At 38.5% G+C, this 5,544-nt stretch overlaps 1 protein-coding gene across 3 annotated transcripts in view; it reads left to right on the top strand.

Annotated features, from left to right (window-relative positions):
• Klhl7 (kelch like family member 7) overlaps positions 1–5,544 on the top strand; it is an 85,998-nt gene that overhangs the window by 69,208 nt on the left and 11,246 nt on the right. The window lies entirely within an intron of this gene.

Below are 5,544 nucleotides of genomic sequence, written 5' to 3' on the forward strand. Positions count from 1 at the left end.
TGTGTGTGTGTGTGTGGCCAGCTCAGCCCACCAGGGGGCGGGGCTGGCTGGCATGTGGTGCTGGGGGATTGAACCGCAGTCCCTGTGCTTTGCTTAGCTTAGCTTGTTCTAAGTAGGTGCTTAGACCACTGAGCCATCTCACCAGCCCTGTCTGTCCTTTTTTAAGTCCTAAATTTTTTGTTTTATGAAGTCAGGTGCGTCAACATTCATAGTGCATTGATACTTAGAATTCCTATCTCTTCCTGTTGAATTGTTCCCTTTACCAGTATGTGGTGGCTGCTCTCTTTGTCTCTCTTGATCAGTTTTGGCTGGAAGTCTGGACCTGAAAATAAGAAAGCTACTATTGATTGTTTTGGGGCTCCAGTTGAATAATATTCTTTACCCTTTCATATTCAGCCTGTGCAAGTACTTTTTGGATGAGATTTGTCTCCTGTAGCAATACATGGTTGCATTTGGTTTTTTAATCCAGTTTGCCAGTCTATGTCTTTCGATTGGGGGATTGAGACTATCAACATTGAAAGTTACTACTAAAAGATACTACTGAATCTTGTCATTGCATTGTTTCTCCAGTGCTGATTCCTTTCTTTCCTTTCCTTTGGGCTCTTTGGTGCTGATGGCCAGCCTGCTTCAGTCTAGGATTCCCTAAAGTATTTTCTACAGTATTGGTTTAGTGGTCATATATTTCTTTAGGAGTTCTTTATTATGGAAAGTCTTCACTTCTCCATCAATTTTGAATACTAATTTTGCATGATATTAAAGTCTGAGTTGACAGTTATTTCCTTTTAATGCTTAGAAAACTTTACTCCAGGCTCTCTTGGCCATTAAGACACATTCCAAGAAGTCTGCTATAATTTGGGGTGGGGTGGGGGGGAAGAGAAGTTGTTGTTTTGTTGTTTGTTTTTGTTTTTATGTGTTTGGTACAGGGTCTCACTACACAGCTCGGACTCAGTGATCCTCCTGTTTTCAGCCTCCCTAGCACTGGGATTATAGGCACACGCCACCATGCCTGGACTCAGTTGCTGGCTCAGTGCACTAGGGAGCAAGGCCAGCTCGGCATGTGGTGCTGGGAATGGGGATGGAACCCTGGTCCCTGCACTTGCCTAAGCAGGTGCTTAGTCTGCTGAGCTGTCTCACTGGCCCATTGTAATTCTGACAAGCTTGCTTTTCTCTAACAGCTTTTAGTTTTCTCTTTATAAAATTTGTAGAATTTTTATTATAATGTTTCATGGATAGGTTCTTTTCTGGTCATAGCTATTTGAGGTTCTATATGCCTCATGTATTTAATATTGAATTCTCTTCCTAGACTTTGAAAGTTTTCTGCTGTAATTAGAATAAACAGGACTGCCTTTTGAATCATTTTCTAATTTTTCCTTTATTTCCATAATTTTGAGGTTATTTTTTGAGTCATTCAGTAATTGTTGGATCTAGCTTGCATAGTACCTTGTTTCCAGGTATCGTTTGAGTTATGATTTATGACACCTACCTATCTTCAATTTCTTTTTTTTATATTTATTTTTTTATTGAGAAATAAATATGAATGAGACAGTTTGACAGCTGATTAATAGGACAGTTTTGATAGTCAATACACTGTACATTGTTATCTTCTTTGTGGTTATCCATAGTACAAGAAGCAGACAGGATATTCTGTCCAAACACTGTTAGTACACCTCTTTCTTCTCATTGAATTAAGTGAAAGTAACTGTGTATCTATCCTATTTTGTATATATAAATACAAAATGATCTTTCCTTTGTATCCTTTTTTTTTCCCCCCCGTCAGAGGTGAATAATCTATTGGCATCTAAATACTATAGGTGTTTGAATTCAACAAAACAATCTAACACTGTCTAGCAGTCTGTAATATTAGTGGGTTATCCTCAGAAGTTATTGACTTGAACCTTTTACAGCTCATTGTATTAATATGGATTTACTTTATATACCTCATTTTTATACTTTCCTGCTGGATGGTTAAGACCAAGATATAGCAAGACCTATATAACGAGAAATGTAACTTTTGTATCTGACGAGATCAACCAAGTACTCTCAGGATTTATCCTGTAGCCCTGTACTGCCTTTTGTACATCCTTTTGTCAGTGTCTGACATGAGGATGAGTCACGGCCATTGCTTGACCAATTTGCTCTCTGTGAAAGCTTGAGAAAATTTTTCTCTCCATGTGACTCTCCCAGGGCTCACTTTAGATCATCGAACACATTCCGCTGTGGCTCCATATTCTTTTTTTGGCAGAACCGGGGATTGAACTCAGACCCTTGCGCTTGCCAGGGAAGCACTTATTCTACTCAGCCATCTCCCCAGCCCCCATGTGGCTTCATATTCTTGATCAGAAAATTTGGAGCACAACTGGGTTACATGTTGTTACAGTACAGGTTCTCCTATGTCCCGAGTCTTCACTGACCTTGAAAGGCTAGGGCCAAAATATTGGCTAACCATGCAGCCCTTCCTTTTCTCCAATTTTGATCTTCTAATTTAGGTTATCTTCAATTTCTGACACTGTCTTCATATTTGTTGAATCTACTACCCACACTTTCCATTGAATTTCTTAATTTATCTATCTCTGCTTGCTGTCTTTTCATACTTTCTAACTCTTTTGTGAAGTGGTCATTCATGCCTTGTTTTATGTTGTTTACTTATTGCTTCATTAATCCTTAATCTGTTTAATTAAATCCTCTGAGCTTGTTAAACATTCTTTGTAATTGCTTATGTGTTTCTTATATCATTTCAGACATTTTGACTATTTGGTTTTTGAGTTCTTTGCCTTTAGCTTCCTGTGCTTCAGTGTCCATGAGATAAGTGTTGGGGTTTTTAGAGGCAATGCTATTGCCTTGATTTATCGTATCTGTATTACTTTATGTTATGAGCTAAAGATCAATTGGAAGTAGAGAAACTGTCACTACTACGGAGGTCTCTTTAGTTTGAGTCTATCTCCCTATGATGTATCCTTGAGTTTGATTATGTTTTAACTTACTGTTTATATCCTTCTTCAACCAATTCAGCATATTTGAGAGCCTTCTCTAAGGGCTTGAATCTCAGCACCAGTCAGAAAGAAGCAAGCAAACACCAGTTAGTATTGGTAGCACAAGACAAACCACACAATGGCATATAGTAAAAACCAATTAAAAGAAACAGCTTTGCTACCATTAGCAATAAATCAGCAGGGCTAGCGAGATAGCTCAGGGACTGGAGCTTGATCCCTGGTACCACATGCCCCACGGGCCCCACCCCCGCCCCAGGTACACTGAGCTGGCCACCAAGTCTGGGTGTGGTGGTGCACACCTGTAATCCCAGCATTGGGGAGGCTGAAAACAGGAGGGTCACTGTGAGTCCGAGCTGCATAGTGAGACCCTGCACAAATACATAAATTTTAAAAAATAATAAATCAGCAATAATAGAAAGATGAACCATAGGAACAAATAATAGCTACTGCTATGCCAGGGATATAGCTCAACAGCACACTGCCTGCCTGGCAAGCACATGGTCCTGAGTTTGATTTCTAGAAAAAAGATTTATAGTAATATAAACAGATAAAATTAACATACAGTAAATACTAAATGCAAGAATCATACTATTAACAGAAATCAATAATAGCAGACTCAACTAAAATTAAAATGAATAAATCTCAATAATTATAGAGAGATTGAAGTAAAAGCAGTAAAATGTGACAAATATGAGAAAAGTGAGATTTAAAAAGACAACAAAATGAAAAGAATAAAAACAAAAGGCAAGAGCTAGGAGAAAAAACCCAAAATTAAAAAGAGGAATGAGCCCACATCTTGTATATGTGAAGCTGAGTGGTTCCTTTCCAGGGTATGTGGTACTGGAATCTATTAGATATGGTAGGGGATAGTAATTAGCAACTCAGGTCTATTTTGTTTCCAACTTTTTGCCATATGAATGCCAAGGCCTGCTGTACCTTTCTTGAAGGGAGTTACCAGTCTGTGGTGTGGTGTCTGCCTCAGAACTGTACTAACTCCCATGGCTCTTGGTGTTTGTGCCCTTTTGTGTCCTCCAACTCCCTGCTATCTCTGTCCAGATTCATGGCCTGTGGGCTCCTGAGGTGACCCCCCACGCCTTTGCTCCACTTTGTCCTTATACTCCAGGATGTTGTCGCTGTCAAGAACAAGGCTTATATCCCTGACATGATTCCTGTCATAAATCAGTCTTAATAAATACCTTCCCTAAATGACTCCTAATTATAGCATTCCCAGTAATGGTAGAAGCTGCAGTAAGTTTCTTCCGTTCTCTCCGGCCATGTAGGAGTAATCTGTGGGATAAAACCCCATGCTATATTTGCAGCTTACAATCCTGTACACTTTTCTTGGGGCCAGCACTGCAAGGGCAGTTTATTTTGCTTCTGTGGGGCTTCCAACCAGCTCTGAAGATACCTCATGTTAACAGACATGTGTCCTACTCCCTGGGAGTTGGGATTAGCATTCTAGGTTGCTTTATTCTTTCCTCTGTTTTGCTTGCAGTTTCTGCAGATTCTCTGTGGTTTCCAGTTTTTCTGTCAGCTTCTTCTTGATTCCCAGAATTCTACTAATTTCCCAAAAAGCCAACAGCCTATATCTTTGCGGGCTTTTCCACATATACGTGGAAGGGGGATAAAAGCAACCTCAGCTACTGTCAAATGCAAGAAACAGTAATGCTATAAACAGCTTTTACTGTAAAGTACTGGTAGATGCTCCTAATCACTAGAGAGAGAGAGTACTCCCAACTACTCAGAATGCCTTACTTGGGTACTTCAGTTTTAAGAATCTGGGGACAACACTAGTCCAAGTGAATATTTATAGAAAGCCTATAAAATACTTCTGCCTCCAGGTATCAGTAAGTTAATGGCAGTTTGAGCTCCATAATAATCATATATATAGATATATATATCTGGCAGGGAAGAAATTGGAGGTATTTGCATTTGAAAAAGAAGTGGTTTTAACTTAAAATGACTTTAGAGTTTTAACCAACACACACACACATACACACACATTTTTTTATTAATACATCTTGGTTACATAGATTTATGTATTTCATTTAGGCAGATGTATCCAAATACATAGCATATATTAATTCCCCCCTCCATCACTCTCCTTGCCCCATCTTCCTTCCCAATTTCATATGGGTTGTTTTTTGTTTTGTTTAGCAAAACAGAACAATGAGGTTTATTTTGGGAAATTGGTACATGATTTAACATATCTTGATAATTTTCAATCCCATTACTCTCTTCTTTCTATGCCCCTTCCTCCTTCAAAGGTCCACCTGCTTTCTAGTCAGATTTATTTCTAAGTTACATTTTAGAAGATATTATAAATTGTGTTTGAAAATTTTTTTTCCATAATTTTATTGAGAAACAAATAGCAGTGAGACAGTTTCAAACCAAATTGGTAGGATAGTTTCAATAATTAACTCATTGCATACATGCTTCCTAGTGGTTAATTGCTATACAAGATGCGGACTTGATATCCTATTTACAAACACCATTAGAACAAATCCCTCTACTCATTAAGAGAATGTAACTATATATCTATCCTAACCACTTT

The sequence above is a fragment of the Octodon degus genome, unplaced genomic scaffold (assembly GCF_000260255.1).
Source record: "Octodon degus isolate 3935 unplaced genomic scaffold, OctDeg1.0 scaffold00015, whole genome shotgun sequence".
Taxonomy (NCBI): Eukaryota; Metazoa; Chordata; class Mammalia; order Rodentia; family Octodontidae; genus Octodon; species Octodon degus.